The sequence below is a fragment of the Myotis brandtii genome, unplaced genomic scaffold (assembly GCF_000412655.1).
Source record: "Myotis brandtii unplaced genomic scaffold, ASM41265v1 scaffold120, whole genome shotgun sequence".
NCBI classification, from domain to species: Eukaryota; Metazoa; Chordata; class Mammalia; order Chiroptera; family Vespertilionidae; genus Myotis; species Myotis brandtii.
In genome coordinates this window covers 2493561-2513125 of record NW_005354174.1, presented here as the reverse complement: position 1 = coordinate 2513125, position 19565 = coordinate 2493561, and the positions used below count along the sequence as shown (strand labels likewise).

The window sequence follows — 19565 nt, the reverse complement described above, 5'->3', positions numbered from 1 at the left end:
ATAAATAAATAAATAAATATACCACAGCTTTTTTATCCACTCATCTACTGATGGGCACTTGGGCTGATTCCAAATCTTGGCTATTGTAAATAATGCTGCAGGGAACAGAGGCATCATATATTCTTTCGAATTAGTGTTTCTGGTTTCTCTGGATATTCCCAGAAGTGCAATCACTGGGCCCAAGGCAGTTCCATTTTAATTTTTTGAGGTAACTCCATACTGCTTTCCGCAGTGGCTGCACCACTCTGCGTTACCACCAACAGTGCAGGAGGGTCCCCTTTTCTCCACATCCTGGACAGCACTTGTTTGTTGATTTATTGATGATGGCCATTCTGAGGAGTATGAAGTGATCTCATTGTGGTTTTAATTTGCATCTCTCTGATGATTAGAGACGTTGAGCATTTTTTTTTTCGTATGTCTCTTGGCCATCTGTATGTCCTCTTTGGAGAAGTGTCTGTTTAGGTCCTTGCCCATTTTTTAAATTGGATTCAGTCTTGAGTTTTATAAGTTCCTTATACATTTTGGATATTAATCCCTTATCAGATGTGTCATTGGTGAATATGTTCTCCCGGGAGCACGTCTGCCCTTTTCTCCTTCTCTTCCCCTCTTCTTCTCCCACAGACATACATCTCCTAAACTCTAAGGGACCCTACAAGATTTACAACCAGGGCAGCAATGGGCAGTGGCAGGTTGTCCTGGGCAAAACCCCCGATCCTGTCCCCAACACCCCCTTTTCTCTTACTTCTTAGTGAGCCAAAGCAGACCAGCCTAGGCTGATTTCACCAGCCCTTTCTTGTTCCACTGTCCCCAGCTTTAACCAGTGTCCTCTAAAATTATTCTTGTATGAACTCAAGAACCCACACACACTACCAGCTGGCCCTAGGCAGACCCGCTAAAGGCCAGAACCCCTTTCCGGTGACAGTACCATGCCATGTTTAATATTTTTTTAAATTATTTTTAGAAAGAGAAGAAGGGAGAAGGAGAGAAACAATCGGCTGCCTCCTGCACCCCCTCTACCAGGATAGAGCCAGGCAACCTGGGCATGTGAATCAAACCTAAATGGGAATCAAACCGTTGACCTTTTGGTGCACGGGAGGATGCTCAACCAACTGAGCCACACTGGCCAGGGCCAATGCCGTTTTGATTAATATTATTCCTATCAATATAGAAAATTGAGAATTAAGTTGGAAATTGAAATTTTTTTTTTTAAAAATATTTTATTGATTTTTTACAGAGAGGAAGGGAGAGGGATAGAAAGTGAGAAACATCAATGAGAGAGAAACATCCATCAGCTGCCTCCTGCACACCTCCTACTGGGGATGTGCCCGCAACTAAGGTACATGCCCTTGACTGGAATCGAACCTGGGACCCTTGAGTCCGCAGGCCGACGCTCTATCCACTGAGCCAAACCGGTTAGGGCTGAAATTTCTTAAAACTTTATTTTTTGAAAGAATGCAATTTTTTTCCTCCACATTTATATTGACTTGCTTGTTATTCTCTTGAGTATATATAATTCATGAGTCTGTTAGGTTAAGTATTTCCTCAAAGGCTATTTTATAGTTTCTGAATTTAATCTTATTTTAAGGGAACATTTTTTAGCTTTTGTTTAGGGCTTCGGTATTTAAATTAATTAAAACTTGTTCCCTGCAGTTGATTGGAGAGTCATTCCGTACACCAAAAGGTTGCAGGTTCGATTTCCCATCAGGGCACATACCGAGATTGCAGGTTTGATTCCCAGTGGGGGCACGTACAGGAAGCAACCAATTATGTTTCTCACATCGACATTTCTCTCTCTCTCTAAAAATTAATAAAAACATATCCTCAGACCTAGCCGGTTTGGTTCATTGGTTAGAGCCTCGGCCTGGCCCTGTTCGATTCTGGTCAGGGGCATACACCTGGGTTGTGGGCTCGATCCCCAGTAGGGGGCGTGCAGGAGGCAGCTGATCAGTGATCCTCTCTCATCATTGATGTTTCTGTTTCTCTCTTTCCCTCTCCCTTTCTCTCTGAAATCAAAAAAAAATATATTTTTTTAAAAAAAAAACATAACCTCAGGTAAGGAGTAAAAAATAATAATTAAAACTTGCCACTTGTCTGATTTATTGAAGTTAAATTCCAATTAAGTTTAAATACTAATATCTTTTCACTTACTAATTTGTGTTAAATATATTTAAGGCCACAAAACTTTTATTAGCTTAATAGAATTTTTATCCTGTTTAGAAATTTTAAGTAATTTACATTATTTTATTAGTGAAAACACATAACACCAAAATAAACTTTGTTCATTGCAATGGTAGTTCTCATTCTTATGGCCAGTGCATTTTCTTTTTATGCATTACCCAGTGAATATCCCCCTCATACACGGGGATAATTAAAGGTTCTTTAGACATTCTTTTGATGATAGAATATCTGTTTGATCATTTGAGTTTAGAGACTATGGGAAAGCATTTAATAATGATTATTTATACACTCACTTAAGTGCTTTAACGTTCCTTTGATGCTATTCTCTGTTAAGCACATTTTCCTATGAAGTGTTTGTAGCTGCCCACACCATGTCAATGCCTGCTGGTTTTTCCCCTTGTGAAGTTTCTGTTCCTTTACATACAGAGATTTATGAAAGAGTCCCTGGTGTGGATGATCTGAAACCCACCAGGACTCATCCTCATATAATTTAGTGCCATTTGAACACTCTGGGTGTCAGTTGTTGCTGGGACCTGTTTTTGACTCTGTTGAACCTTTGCTGGCTGTGGTTTGTCTGGCCATCACATGACTTCTCTGAAAATTCCCCCTCCCCTTCATTTCCAGTAAACTATTTGAGTAGGAGTGAGTCAGAGTGAAACCAGCTTCCCTGTAACCACAGGGCTTGTTAAAGAATTTGTCAACGTGGACTCTAGAGGGTTTGCATTAAGCTTTGCTATGGTTTGTGTTGTGTCAGGAGTTCCACAGAAAAGCTTCCGGCTCTCATGATCTCTTGCTTGTTTGTAAAGGGTTAAACTGGTAAGTGTTGCCTTAATGAGCATCAGAGACACCTTAAACACATTTTTTTTATCATGTAAAGGCCAAGGCTTACTGTAGTTTCTCTTTTCAGAATCATCCAACCACACCCAACAGCGTTTAGTTTTTGAAAAGGCAGGCCTTTTCTTCTTTCGAGCTGGCTCATGATTTTACCACAAAGTACCATCAAGATTAAGCAATTTTCAGTGGTCTCTCTTGAAGGATTCTGTTGCAGGATATTGCGACTGACAGTAGAGTGGCTTTGGTACATGAAAGTCACTGACTTGCATTTGGTTCCACAAGAAAAGGTCGCATTTAAAGCAATTCTGTAGTTGCAGTCCGTAAAAGCAGCCATAGGCAGGCGTCTGCCGGAGCTGAGCAGGCTGTCTGCTGAGGACAGGACATTTGGATGTCACTGATTCATAGGGTCGCCAGGAGGCAGAGTGCTCTCAGTCGCACATAACACACAGTTGTGATCTCTAAACACACTTAGCATGATTTATGGTGGAATTCTTAATGCCTCATTTTATTTGCTTTCTCAGGAAACTTTTACTTTATTTAAACTCTTTTCCCTGGCCGGGTGGCTCAACTGATTAGCATCGTTCCCATACACCAAGGTTGCGGATTCGATCTCCGGTCTGGGCACATACAAGAATCAACAACCAATGAATGCATAAGTAATTGGGACAACAAATTTCTCTCCTTCTCCCACTTGTTCTCCTTCTCTCCCACCCCCTCTCTCACCCTCTCTCTCTAAAATCAATCAATAAATTTTTTAAAAAATAAACTCTTTTCGCCACCCCACTCCCAGACTTTTTATCTTTCTTTGTTTTCTTGCTCTTCTCTATTTCTTTAACCCATTCTTATAATAGTAACTAACTGAATGGGACAAAGGGCTATAACTTGATGCAAATTATGGAATGAATGGTCTCTAGGAAATTGTCTATTCATCATACATTCCTGAATCATTTTGTTTTTAGTTGTGCATTTCTGTATTCATCTCGGCAGACTTTTATTTAAATAATTAATTTAATGGCCCAGTTGGCCTGGCTCAGTGGTTGAGCAGTGACCTATGAACCAGGAGGTCACTGTTCGATTCCTGGTCAGGGCATATGCCTGGGTTGCAGGCTCCATCCCCAGTGGGGGGTGTGCAGGAGGCAGCCAATCAGTGATTCTCTCTCAACATTGATGTGTCTAGCTCTCTCTTCCTCTCCCTTCCTCTCTGAAGTCAATAAAAATATTTTTTAAATAAATTAAATGAATACTTTTAAATCCAACCTCCTAAAAATAATTTTTATTCTGCCTAATGTTTTTGTAACAAAATAAATTTAGATGAAAGAACATGGGAAAAATTTTGATTTAGTTATTCCTCACAGGAAAGAATGCAAAGTAATGGAAGTTTAAAGTTGTTTATATTCTAGCAATGCTCACTAACTCTCAGTAATCAAATTAAAATAGAAAAAATTATTTTGATGAAGTGATTCTAATTGAAATTAGATGATATTAAGACAAAGGGGAAAAAAGAGGTTAATTTAGCTTGGTCTTTAACAAAGCTCAGTAAATAATAAATGTTTGTTTTTCTTGTTAGTTTGTTTTGGCATTGGAGTAGAATATAGTTTTCATTTATGTCTGCTTTTTTCTTTTCATTTGCACACCTGCTTACAGATATGGAAAAAAAATAAGCAGGGAGTAAGGATTAGGTTACCTTTGTTAAACTAATTTAAAGATTTTTTTTTTCAGGTTTATGTTTCAAACACCTTTTGTAAAATGCCTTTAGAAAGGCTCCTTTCATTGAAACTTGGACCAACAGACTATGTGTGCTGTGATTTTGCTCATGAGTTTGCAAATCAGTTAACACACTAAATATAAACCCACATTCTCTTATAACTGCTGAGTGCTCCCTGGGTCCTGGCCCAAGACTAGAGTTTCTTATAAGACATGGATGGCAGGATTTCCATTATGCTCATTTCATATTACAGAAGTTTTTGTTTCTAATTAGATAGGGTGTGTGGTTTGTAATAATAGACCTGTAGTTCTCTTGCTGAGTATGTAAGGACATTTCTCTTGGTAGAGTGTTCTTCCCATTTTTCTGTCTTGGTCCTTACAAGGTAAAAACATAAGCTGTCATGTTTTTGTTTGTTTTGTTTTATTGTTGTTGATCTTCACTAGAGGATATTTTTCCCATTGATTTGGGGGGTGGGGGGGTGTGGGGGTGGGGGGGTTGGAGAGAGAAAGAAACAGCAACGTGAGAGAGACACATTGATTGGTTACCTCCCACCAGGGTGGGGATCAAACCTGCAACCCAGGTACCTGCCCTTGACTAGGAATCGAACCCGAGATCCTTCAGTGCTCTGGCCCGTGCTCTAACCACTGAATTACGCCAGGGTGAGCTGTCATGCTTTTAAACTAAAGCACTATGTAGTGGATCAGGAAGTGGGCATGATAATCAATCCAGTGCTCCCCTCAAAAGTAGACATGTATTCTAGATTCCTTGTCCCTTCCCCCTGATATAAATCTGCATCAATTAATTTATTTAAACTTGTAAACATTTGTATTTTTACTACTTCTTGAGATAACAACTTCATAAAATTCATAGCCTATTATTTAAAGAAGTGCTTGCATTTGTTTAAATTTGTCTCTCATTCTTGTAAGATTTAACAGTCCCCTTTCCTCTTTTTATAACTCTACAGATTTCAGTTAGTTGCCTTTTACCCACTCTAGAGAATGTGACCATTTACTTTTTATATCTAACAGCCCCCAAACACTTAGAGTACTTTAATATTTTTTTCAGAAATGTTTATCTAATTCTTCTATATCCTTCCTACCATGAAGTTATCAAAACTGCACATCATTTTCCAGGGAAGCTACTACACTCATGTTTTTCAGATTTCTACAACTACAGTTCTGATTTGCTAATGTTTTTAATAAGTTGTTTACTTCAATAAGCTGTTTACTTAGAGACTGCTTCCATTTCCCTTTTCTTTGTTCATATCTCAAAACTTTTATAACTCATTATTTTATATTTAAATACATTTTCCCTAAATGTATTATCTTACTCTTGTCCACATTGAACTTTACCTGCCAATTTATTATCATAAATTTGGCACTTCTCATTTCAACTGTAGATTTGGAACTTAAATTCTCTGCTCCTTTTTCCAGGGCTATTTATAAATCTGTTAAGTAGAACTGGTTCTGTCCTGGGAAAGAAGTCCACCACTCACATTTCTCATAATAGAGAAGATCCCATTTATCTTTAGCCTTTGTTTTCAGTCTCTTAAGTTTCCTGTCCCTGACAGTTTTATAAATTCCATACTGACTTCGTTTGCAAAGCTTTGGACTGTTTTTGTTGTGTTAAATACATAGCAGCTTATCATATGCTTTTTGTTTTTTAGATTCCAGTCTGAATCTGGAAATAAATGTTATTTATTACTTACTTGTAACCAAAATACAATCTGTTGTAAAGTGCTAAAAATTGGAGTTGATTTCCCCTCCTCTTTTCCCCCCCCCCCCCCCCCCCCATCAACTGAGATTGGTAAAAGCCCTTTCTGGTGAGACATGAGCAGATTACATGAGGAGATAACTGACTTCAGACAGGAAAAAGAGAAGAAAAGAAAATTTTATTACTTGTGTGTGTCATTTCTAATAAATCTTGCATACTCATACATTTTCCCCGAGTGTCTAGAGCACTGTTGTTCTTGGGCTACAGAGTCATCTCATTTTCAAGTAGCGGCTAGGCAGGCACTGATGGGAGTAGATGCCTGCCTGCCTGCCTGCCTGTCTGCCTAAGAATTACTATTAGGTTTCTTTCCAGCGGGGAGAGAGATGGACAGAGGAAAAGGAAGCTGCAGATACTGGCCAATTTTAATGCTGGCTACTTGGCCTTTCATTTTAATTTGGCTGGACTATGAAAAGGAGGAAGAAAGTACTGTACAGTATGCTTATCTGAACTTCCAAAAATACTTTTTTTTAAATCTGAGAATGTTAACAAATACTGATGTTCAGCCCTGAAAAGGCCTCCGAAAACCTTACTTCTTCCATATATTCCTTCTTTCTAGACTACCCAAGGGATATTTTATGTTTAATAGGTTATTCGTGAGTTTTAAGATTAGTAGTGAGATAACCATTATAGGTCTAAATAACTAAAAAATTTCCTCTTTCTAGAGACAAGAATATATTAAGAACTAGAATTCTGGAATACTTTGTAAAGTATGATTATCTGACCATGATGCTGTATACCTAAATCTAATACAAAATAGTATCGAATGTAAACTGTGATTGAAATATAAAATTAAAAAGAAAAGAACTAGCATTCAAGTGTAGTAACCTCAGCTATTTCTCTCTACCTTCTTGTGATGGAAGGTTTAATAAACCAGTTGGTGGTACTACAAGGCAGATTTGATAAATCTTCAATTCTTAATGCATTTCCTTTCTTTCCTCCTCCCTGCTTTGCAGCCCTCCTCTTCTCGATATTAAAATGTTGCTATTTTTATATTAAAAACAAACAAAAACCTATCATCCCCCAAGTTGTGAGATTGCATTAAAACTGAGCTCATCATGTCTGACTACGGATTCTGACAAGATACTTATTCCATTGGCTCTCAGGCTTTTTCATATTTGACAGTTAGTAATATAACTTCACTCTAAACAAATTTGTCCCATAATCAGTTTTGTCTCTTACTGGTCATGGTGATAGGTATTATTATCACCATCTTATAGAAAAGATAAGAAACTGGCTCAGAGAAGTTTGAAGGTAGTGCAATCGGTACTCTAACATTTTGATATCACAAGAACTCTGTAGATTGGTGTTCATATTGTATCTATAAGAACGTTTTGTCCTCTTTGTTTTTCATTTTCTCCCTTGCATTGTAGGTTTCATGAGTTGTTCACCATCTCTTTCCCCTTCTCTTTAACACTTGCAACCCACCACTCATATACACACCCTGGATTATTTATTTCTCTCTCAACGTAATAAACTTGCTAGAACTTGCTTTCACTAAATTCTTAGCCTGGCTTATTACCTCACCTCCTTTAGGATTTTAATCAAATATCACCTTTTCTGTCAGGTCTTATATGACCATCTTATTTAAAATTATACCTTCTCTGCCTCTCCATCCTATAATTTTTCTCTCCTCCCACTAAAATGTGAGCTTTGTGAGGGTCCAGGTTGTTATCAGATTGACTCAGTGTTTAATCCCCTGCTCCTGTGGTAGTGTTTGGCAGGTATAAACTCTTGATAAACATTTGTTGAATGAATGATTGGGCCACTGTGTCCTTATCTCTGTATTTTTATTACCTTGCATGTAGTGGTTTACCAACTTTATTTGGTTGAATTTAATAGCTTTTAAATAAGAATTCTGGTTTGGGGAAAAGATTCTAACTTTGTCTTCTATGATGATTCTGTGAACAAAATATATATATATTGTTTTTTCATAACTCAGCATTTAAAATACTTAAAGCTTTTCTTTTCCTCTTGTTTGTATGTTTGAATTTATTTAATCTTCATTTGAATTATCAGAACTGCTGTTTACCACAAACACAATCATTAGAACCATCTGTAGCAGAGGAAAATCCTTTAGATTTTTTTTTTCAATTGAGATTATTAATTGTCAACATGGAAGCACTATTAAGAGTAATCTGTGTTATAACCACTTTTGATAAATGTTTGGAACTATCTACTAAAGTTAAACATACACATACCCTATGATACAGCAATTCCATTTGAAAATTTATGTGCAACAGGAAGATGTGCCAAAAGACTTGTACAAGAATTTTCATAGCAGCATTATTCATAATAGCCCCAATGGTCACCAACAGTGAACAGCCCTAATGTTCACCAACAGTAAATAAAGTGTGGTGTATTCATACAATGGAATACTATACGGCAACAGCAAGAAATTCATGATTGCTACATGTTGTAAGCATACATAAATCACGTGGATGTAATGTGGAGCTATAGAAGCCAGACATAAAAGAAAACCTGTTTAATTCCATTTATGTAAAGTTCAAAAATAGGCAAGCTACATCTGTGTAATACAAGTCAATGATAGTGTTTATTTTGGGGTAAGGAGTAATTACTAGGAGTGCCACCAGTGGGGTTTCTGGAGTTCTGGTAATGTTCTATATCTGCATCTTAGTGGTAATTACATGGGTGTATTCATTGTAAAGTTTCATCAAGATGTATATTTTAGATATGTATATCATACTGTATATTCGTTGTGCCTCAGTTAAAAGAATACTTTTACTGCCTCATCTCTCCAGAGTAAATTTGATAGCTAGTACGTCAGTATATGCAGACATCCATTTAATCCGGATTTTGACCCAGATATAGCTGATAGCCTCATATTTTGAGCACAACTCTCTGAAATGTGTGTTGTTCCCAGATTATATATTCCTTATGTATAGTTTTATGTGAAAAATCTTACTGATCATTATTACATAATTTTTGAAAGGGTTAATGTGGAGGAAGTGCTATAGAACCTACTATAGGCACAGTCGCCTTTAGGTTAATGACTTTGGGGCCTTTAGTTTTTCTGGACCCCCACAGAAAAGAAAATCATAGTCCCATTTTTAGACAGTGACAAAAGCAAGCAATAGATCATTCTACCTAGAGAATCCAAACTCTTTTGCAATAATTTTTTAATTTTATTTTAGAGAGAGAAAAACATCAGTTTGTTGTTCCACTTATTTATGCATTCATTGGTTGTTTCTTGTATGTGCCCTGACTGGGGATCAAACCCACAACCAAGGTATATCAAGATGAGACTCTAACCAACTGAACTGTACAGCCAGGGCCTACAAACATTATCTTGAACTCTAAAAAGTTAGTGTACTGGCTGGAGTCTGAAAAAGACAGATCAACTTTTGCTTATTACACATTGGAGTACACAGATTTCTCATATTTGATTTTTGCCACATCTGTGAACCAGTTGTACCATTAGTTCCTTTGTGTTTTTTTAACTGCTAAATTTTAAAAATTGAGATATAACTGACATAGAACATTGTATCAGTTTTAGATGTGCAACAATGATTTGACATACTTCTGTATTGCAAAATAATTACCATAAGTTTTGTTAACGTCCATAACCACACAGTTATAATTTTTTCTTGTGATGAGAACTTTTAAGATCTACTCTCAGCAACTTTCAAATATACAATACAGTATTGTTAACTGTAGTCAACATATTATACATTACATCCCCAAAACTTATTTTTCTTATAACTGGAAGTGTGTACATTTTTACCAACTTTGTCTGTTTTGCCCATCCCCCACCCCCTGCCACTGGTAACCAACAATCTGTTCTCTGTGTCTATTACATTGGGTTTGGGTTTTTTTAAGATTCCATATGTAAATGAGATCATGTATTTGTCTTTCTCTCTCTGGCTTATTTCACTTATCATTATACCCTCAAGGTTCATCCATGTTATTGCAAATGTCAGGATTCTCTTTTTTTATAGCTGAATAATATTACTGTGTGTGTGTGTGTGTGTGTGTGTGTTATCACTGTATCCCACATTTTCTTTATACATTTTTCCATCGAGGGACACTTAGGTTGTTTCTATTTCTTGGCTATTGTAAATAATGCTGCAATAAACTTGGGACATGTGTATTTTTTTTTTTTTTTAGATTGTTTTGTTTCCTTTGGATCAATACCCAGAAATGCAATGGCTGGGTCATACGGTAGTTATATTTTATATTTTTGCCAACAGTGTACAGAGGTTTTCCTTTCTTCACATACTCACCAACACTTATTATCTCTTGTCTTTTTAATGATAGCCATTCTAACAAATGTGAGGTGATATCTCATTACAGTTTCCTTGTTGATTAGTGATGGTGAGCACTTTTTGTGTACCTGTTGGCCATATGTATGTCTCTTCTTTGCAAAAATACCTACTCAGATCCTCTGCCCATTTTTAAGAAATTATATTTACTGGGGTGACATTGGTTAATAGGGTCAGACAGGATTCAGGTACGGATTTCTATGTTACAAGATCCATATATTGCACTGTGTGCCCACAACCCAAAGTCTTGTATGTGCCCTGACCAGGGATCGAACCTTGACATAAGAGGATGATGCTCTAACCAACTAAGCCAACCAGCCAAGGCCAAATGCATTATAAATATCTACATTTTAAATATAAATTTCTTATTGATTTTAGAGAGGAAGGGAGAGGGAGAGAGAGAAATTTATCAATGATGAGAGAGAATCATTGATCGGCTGCCTCCTGCACGCCTCACACTGGGGATTCTGAGGATCAAGCCTGCAACCAGGGCATGTGCCCTGACTGGGAATTGAACCGTGACCTCCTGGTTCATAGGTTGACGCTCAACCATTGAGCCATACTGGCCAAGCATAAATATCTACATTTTCTTTTTCTTTTTTTTTTAATCTCTACATTTTTATGTTTTGTGTCACAATTTACATCTTTTTATCTTGTGTACTCATTAATAAATTATTATAGTTATAATTATTTTTACTTCTTTTGTCTTTTACACTTCATACTAGCTTTATAAGTGATTAACTCACCACCTTCACAACATTAGATTGTCCTGAATTTAACTATATATTTACCTTTACCAGTGAGGTTTATACTTTAATATGTTTTTATATTACTAATTAGTGCCCTTTTGTTTCAGCTTTAACATTTCTTGTAAGGCTGATCTAGTGGTACTAAACTCCTTCAGATTTTGCTTATCTGGAAAACTATTTCTCCTTTGATTTTGAAAGACAACTTTGCTGGATAGAGTATTTTTGGTTGGAAGTTATTTTCTGTCAGTACTTTGAATATATTTGTGCCACTCCTTCCTGGCTTTCAAAATTTCTGTTGAAAAATGTACTTATTGTCTTATGGGGTTCTCTTGTATGTAGCATCGTAACATGCTATTTTTCTTGCTGCCTTTGAGATTCTCTCTTTGTCTTTAACTTTTGCAATTGAATTAATAATGTATCTTGCTTTGGGTCTCTTTAAATTCAACTTTTTTGGAATTTCGAGCTTCCCTAATCTGGATGTCTATTTTCTTCATCAGAATACAGGAGTTTTTAAGCCATTATTTCTTCAAATATTTATTCCCCATACTTTCTCTTTTTTTCTGGGATTCCTATAATGTAAATATATATTCCTTTGATGTCTCATAAGTCTCTTAATATCTTCACTCATTTTCATTCTTTTTTGTTTTTGCTCCTCTGGTGGGAGGATTTATACTGCCCTGTCTTCATGTGTGCTGATTCTTTCTTCTGCTTTAGCTAGTCTATTGTTGAACCCCTCTTTTGAGTTTTCTAGTTCAGTTATTGTAGTCTTCACCTCAGTGACTTCTGTATGGGACTTTCTTATATTTTCTATCTCTATTGAAATTCTCACTCTGTTTATCTTTGTTCTCCTGACCTCAGTGAGCATGTTTGTAATCATTATTTTGAACTCTATGATAAATCACTTATCTTCATTTCATTAAGGTCTTTATCTGTTGCTCGATCTTGTTTTTCCTTTGGAACTTATTCCTTTGTTTCTTCATTTTCCATTTTCTGTGACTTACTCTCTGTGTTGGTTTCTATGCGTTAGATAAAACAGCCACCTCTCCCACTCTTAAGGAGTGGCCTCCTGTAGGAGATGAGCCTTATCCTTCAACTCTGCCCTAGCTCTTTGGTTGTCTCTCAGTCCTTTGCCTTTGTCTTTTGTCTTTTTTTTTTTTTAGTGTCTCCCAATAGTTGAGGGTGTGCTGAGACCTGTCAGTGTCCCAAAGGGGAGTAGCTTACTCAGCATCTAGATACAGTCTTCAGGCAGCAAATTTTAAAGTATGCAAATATACTCCTGTGAGGGAGAGATTGGAATATGGGCATTTCTGTTTGCTCTCTCTGCACTGAACCCTGTAGGAATAGCTAGCTAAGAATTGTTTCTGTGTTTGCTACCATCCCTTGAACCTATGAACACAAGCCCCACTGGCTACCAGAGTCAGGCTATCAGGGATATGTCCTCAGGGGCAGCCACAAAAAGCCAGGGAATCAGACTAGAAATCACTCAGCTAGTTTCTGGATTTCTTGCAGAGGTTGCAGCTGTATATTCAGTTTGTTTGTGGGAGGAAGTGAGTTCATAATCCTCCTACAACACCATCTTGATTCAGAACTCTAGAATCTCTTCGGAAAATTTCTAAATCTCTAAGTTAGTTTCAGAATAAAATTTCTTTGCTTTGCTTTATGGAAATGTGTTTATATGATGTATTCTATTTATACTATTTTAGAATTTTGCCCTAATTTTTATTTTATTTAAATTCCAGTGATCATCTCTGATTTAATTATGTAAATGCCATAAATTGGACATCAAAACATTTCATTTTCAGAAAAAGTTGCACAACACTGTCCTGATTCTGTTTTCTGGTAAATGTGTGTGCATTTTGTAATCCAGCATCTTAAATTTATTAACTACTTCCTACTGTCATAATAATTTATCTTATCAAGTTAATATCCCTATTTTTTCTTGTTATCCTAGAGTTTATTTCCTCCATTTCATGAGTGTGTTTGAGTCCATTATAATTCAAAGAACAGAATGGATGGTGTGTAACTCATTTGAAAACATACTTCAGCCCTGACCGGTTTGGCTCAATGGATAGAGCGTTGGCCTGTGGACTGAAGGGTCCCGGGTTCGATTCCGGTCAAGGGCATGTACCTTGGTTGCGGGCACATCCCCAGTGGGAGGTGTGCAGGAGGCGGCTAATCGATGTTTCTCACTCTATATCTCTCTCCCTTCCTCTCTATAAAAAATCAATCAAATATATTTTTTTTAATTAAAAAAAAGAAAATATACTTCAAAAGTATTTTGTTCACTGAATTGAGTGAACAGTTGAGTGAATTAATGCTCTACATTTTTATATGAAAATAACTTATAAAGAGCTCCAATAATGGGTAGAAAACTGCAATTAAGACACATTTTAGTCTGTTTTTAAGAGGAGAAAGATTTAAAGATTATGAATTATGATTCATTGTACTTTCCATGAAGATGAAAATTATTGTACCCTTTCATTGTATTTACTATGTGGAATATAATAACATTGTAGAAAATAATTACATGGTTATTGGGATCTTAATAACAAGTTAATATTTCAGAGAGAGTGTCAACGATGCTGAAACAGCTTACAACATTGTCATTATTACTCTTTAGCACCATTTCTGGTTAATAGAGTTTAACTTGCTTGCCACAACACAATTGACTGGGACATACTAACATGTTTTAGATGGCAAAAGAACTTCACAACTACAATAAATTTTAATATAAATTTCCCTTTTACACAAGGAATTATTATTGCAACATTTGCTCTGTGGTTTTTAATAGTGGCTATGGAACCACTTTTAATACCAACTCCGAGAAGAGCGTTTCAGCAGTTTTAAAAATCATGGGTTAAGAAGACAGATAATTCATAAAATTTACCATTACTTTAATGATAACAGGTCAACTCTAACATCAACTATTAACCAGATACATATTTATCTATGATAATATTGCAGTCATTTAACATGTATAGGAATTTACTGTCACTTTTTAAAGAGATCTTGAAATTTCATGTGACCACTTATGAAAATGAAATAGATGACTGTTGCCATTTGAAGATAAATGTTATTTCATATGTTTAGCTCTAATCTGACATCTGTAGATTCAAAGACTAATATTTTATAAGCTAATTATGCTTAGCAGTACAGTGTCTCTTCTCCCTTAATCATAAATGTATTTTTTTAGGGAAAAGAAATGTGAAGCAAAACTAGTGCAGATTATTTATACTTGAAGGCTTTGTGTGGTTTATTATTAATATTATTATTAATCCTTTAAATCTCAGTGATAAGGATTTAACTTTTCTTCATCTGTCTTCTTGTAGTCAATGGGAAATATTCCTAGTGTCTCTCATTCTTCCTTTCAGAATCATGAATATCAGTGGGAGTAGGGAAGATAATTTTATTTATTTGTATTTTGTTTATTTTAAAAAGTGAAAAGTGATATGTGATAACTAATTGTAAATGCATGCTATTTATTTAGGTAGAGCGAGAGAATGAAACGTTCCTCTCAGGCACTTAAATTGTGAAATAGGTAAACATTGTGAAATGTGAATCCAGAGAAATGAAACTATTTAAAGGAATTTGGTTTTAGTTGTACAGATTTTTTTAAAATGAAGAATAACAATTGAGGAAGTAATCAAATTAAACTTACTGCATTGTTCCCATAAATACTCTAAAACCATTAAAATGAAATACTAATTTCCTTTTATATTTTATTTGAATATTGAATACCTAACACACTAATTTGTTAAACTTTTTATTTAAGATATTATTGTTTGTTATTGGTGCATACTTTCCCTTGCCTTATTTATCTTATTTGATGGCCTAAAAAGAATAGCAAATTTTGTTTTAAGTGGTTCTTTTAAATTTTAGTAAAAGAGGAATTTTTTGCTGGTTTGTGATGTGTGTGTGTGTTTATTTGGGTTTATTGTCAAATAATATAACCACAGTACAGTTCTTTCCATTTTAAAGCAGGGAGAAATATAAATATTTTAATGCCTAGACAATGTTACTTTAAAATCAACCTGTTAAGAAGGAGCTGTCAAATTATGCAAATAATGAAAAAATACAAAATTATTTTTTAAAAAATAAAGAAGTTTTAAACTACAGTGCAACAAACAGGAAAGTACAACTACATGTAGAATATTTTAGACAGTAAAAGAATGATATTTTCAATAAAAATATATTAATAAGCCTCTAGAGCAGCAGTTCTCAACCTGTGGGTCGCGAACAATGAAAATACATCCTGCATATCAGATATTTACATTATGATTCATAATAGTAGCAAAATTACAGTTATGAAGTAGCAACGAAAATAATTTTATGGTTGGGGGTCACCACAACATGAGGAACTGTATTAAAGGGTCGCAGCATTAGGAAGGTTGAGAACCACTGCTCTAGAGCCATATCAAACTTTTGAATATATGGCTTTAAAGTATGTTTAAAATAAAAACAAAATATGGTTGTGTCTATGAAATCTAAACATGAGTACTTTTACTATTGTAAAATATTTTAGATTTGTTGTGAATACTAATACAATGATCCCCTGAGTTTGCTTGAATTACACAGGCAAAGAAAAACATTAATTCAAATAAATGTGTATGGGTGGTTGAAAGTATAATGTAATTTTAATTCTGAGAATATTGTGAAAGACCTGGAAAATAAATTATAGGAACTGAAAGTAGCATGGTCACTGTGTGCGTGTGTGTTAAGCACATAATGAGATTTATGAAATCCATTTTCAGTACATGACTTTCAGACTTTTTAAAAAGTAAAAACTCCCCATTTAAAAGACGCTTAAGTTGTTTTCCTTGTAAGATATGCCAGCTAAAAATTAATTTTAAAAAAGAAAATGGTTAAGGGAGGTTTCTACTTCATTTATTTGGATAGAGTAACTTCCCTGAAACAAAAATTCTTGAAACACTGTTAAGAATAATTGATGATGGGCACCCAGGCATCTGAAAGAACAAGGAGTCTATTTTCCTTTGTTCTTGTCTGATTTCTGTTGAGTACAGAGATTCTGCCTCAAGGGATAAAATGTCTCCTTACTTTCAGGATATTTTTAAAAACATGATTCCTTGAACTTCTGTAGGCTTAAATATTTTTATTATTTTGTATATTAAGTGATCTGCATAATGTTTGGTTTAATTATACTATTTTTAAATTTAAATATATATGTGTGTGTGTATCTCTAATAGAAAAATACCATCAGTTTAACATGACCACACTACCATAGTCACCTGGTTTAAATAAATAATAAGATTCAAAAGCCTTGAAATTAAGATAAAAAGAAAAGAGACACTTATAATATTGTATGTCAACTGTAATTGAAAATAAAAAACTTTTTAAAAAGAAAACAGGATGCCAAACCTTCTAAATACAGTTGATCTTATTTATACCATTTTATGCAAAAATCTAATTTTCTATGATTTTACATATTGAAGGGTATATAAATTCTGTGATAGAAAAATGTTTCCACATATGTCTGACTTGGAAAATATATTAATAAATATGTTATCCTTAAAATAAAATTTGTATATATATTTTTTCTTTTTCTTTTTTTCTTTTTCTTAACAATTGAGTACCATCTTGACTCTTATTAGAGTGGATTTGTTGTGAAGATATTAAGGGCTATAAAAGAAGGCATTTTCCTGAATTTATATTTTAACTTTAGGCTATATTAATGAAATTTCTATAACTCATTCGTAATCTAATAGGATTGTTTGATATTTTAAAAACTCAAAACATTTCTTTTCATTATGCCTTACTAGTTTTTGTTTAGTACTTCTTATAAATGACAAATTTAGTAATTTGAATTGTACAAATTATTCAAAAGAAAAAGAAGTGCAATTTGTTTTAAATATGTTATTTTGGAAAGCTGATTTTATTATATTTTTAACAGTTTTTAAATCAATATTTCACTCTTAATTCAATAGTTGTTCACTTAAGGGGAAACAATAAATCTTCAGTTAGAAATCTGAATGAAAATGTAAAGTGCCCTTTACTGCAGTCGTCCAGTTGTTTAAAAATATTAAATCTGATATAATGACTTACTGAAAAAATAAGGCTAATTCCCAAAAGAAAAATTATCTCTTTGGAAATAAATTGTAAAATTATAAAAGTTACATTGTAGAATTTAGTTAATGATTAACTTTGAGAGCCTATATACTTGAAAGTGGTTATATTAATACTAGAGGCCCGGCGCATGAAATTCGTACATGGGTGTGGTCCCTAGGCCTGGCCTGAGATCAGGGCCATCTTCCCTGGCTACCGGCAGCCGACCCGCCCCCCACCCCCGGTTCCCCATTCACCATCAGGCAGTTGGAGCCTGCTGGCCGGGGAGAAAGAACCAAGAGGTTGGCCAGCAGGCCCCGATTGGCTGGGGGCAGCTCCTGCGTTGAGTGTCTGCCCCTTGGTGGTCAGTGTGTGTCATAGTGACCGGACATTCCGCTATTTGGTTCATTTGCATATTACCCTCTTATTATATAGGATCTTTTAAAATACATATACATTATTGATTTAATTCCTTTGACTTTCTCACCATCCTCAAGTAAGTAGGAGGAAGGTATTATCATTTTTAAATTTTTAATATTTAATATTGTAATTTGCTAGGGTTATTCTACATATTTGTTAAAGGTTTTGTGTGTGTGTGTGTGTGTGTGTGTGTGTGGTTTTTTAAGTAGAAATATACAACTTATGTTGTGGATTAGAGAAGTGCTTTAAATCCTGTTTCTATTCTATGAAGGAACCTTCTATTTTTTATATTCTGACCTTTCTATAAGATTGTTGCCTATTAGAGGATTGAACCAAAGGGAGAGGAAGATATTCTATGATGTGAACACTGTTTAAAAAGACATTTAGTCCTAACCGGTTTGGCTCAGTGGATAGAGCGTCGGCCTGCAGACTGAAGGGTCGCAGGTTCGATTCTGTTCAAGGGCATGTACCTTGGTTGCGGGCACATCTCCAGTGGAGGGTGTGCAGGAGGCAGCTGATTGATGTTTCTCTCTCATTGATGTTTCTAACTCTCTATCCCTCTCCCTTCCTCACTGTAAAAAAAGAAAAAAAGACATTTATACATTAACTAATATTTTTTATCATATCATTTATTTCCATTGAAATTTTGATTGGACTATATGCCATTTCAAAATCAGAAAATAATTATAATCAAATATCAGAATGGTATTTTTAAGAAAAACATATCCTATATAATAAAAGCGTATGCAAATGGGGGGGAGGCCCCAGCCGGCAGTGGTGGTGGCAGGTGGCCAGGGGAAGGGAGGGAGTACCCGGCCAGCAGCCAGCAGCCGCTAGGGACCCTACCAGTGCATGAATCCCGTGCAGTGGGCCTCTATACATATATATAATTATAGCATCAATATGCTGGAAGAAGAAAATTGTGAAAATAATTAGCCAGCCAAATGTATGTTTCAGCATCAGAAATGGCAATAGAGGGGGGAAACCCCACTGATTTCAGAGTCTGAAGAATCTGCCCTATTTATACCCCGGGATTATTGAAAGGCTCAAATAAAATGTTTGTGAAAACATTTTATAAAAACTAGCACAGGCTGTGCAAATGTAGGGTGTTACTTTGCTTTTGGGTGTAATGAATGCTTAGTTATTGCCACATAACTGGTTTTCCATCTTCTGGCTAGTGATCAGCCCAGGTGTCTTCACTGGCTATTCTTGAAAGATCTTATGATTTCTTACCTTGGTATTAATCCGGGAGTAAGTCTGGTGAGTTGTAGAAGGAAAGAGAAATAGAAAGATGTGGTAGGCCAGTATTTCCAAAAAAAAAAAAAATGAGTTCGTTCATGGTTAGTTTATAGCATTTTGTTCACCCCTAGATAATCCAGAGGGGATGCAAAAACTAAAGTCACAATGTTTTAGCTTAGTCTTGAAATCTGGTACAAGTTTATCATTAAGGATGTAATTAATGTTCTGTCAAGATTCTATTTGCATGTTTTCCAGTGCAACCTGTAATTTTTAAAAATAATTCATCTCATTAAATGAATCAATGCTTTCAGATCATGAGGCATTTAA

General features: G+C 35.3%; 1 protein-coding gene across 2 annotated transcripts in view; it reads left to right on the top strand.

Annotated features, from left to right (window-relative positions):
* The window catches only part of VMP1 (vacuole membrane protein 1), a 99420-nt gene that overhangs the window by 50400 nt on the left and 29455 nt on the right, over positions 1-19565 (top strand). The gene's annotated exons all lie outside the window — the stretch shown is intronic.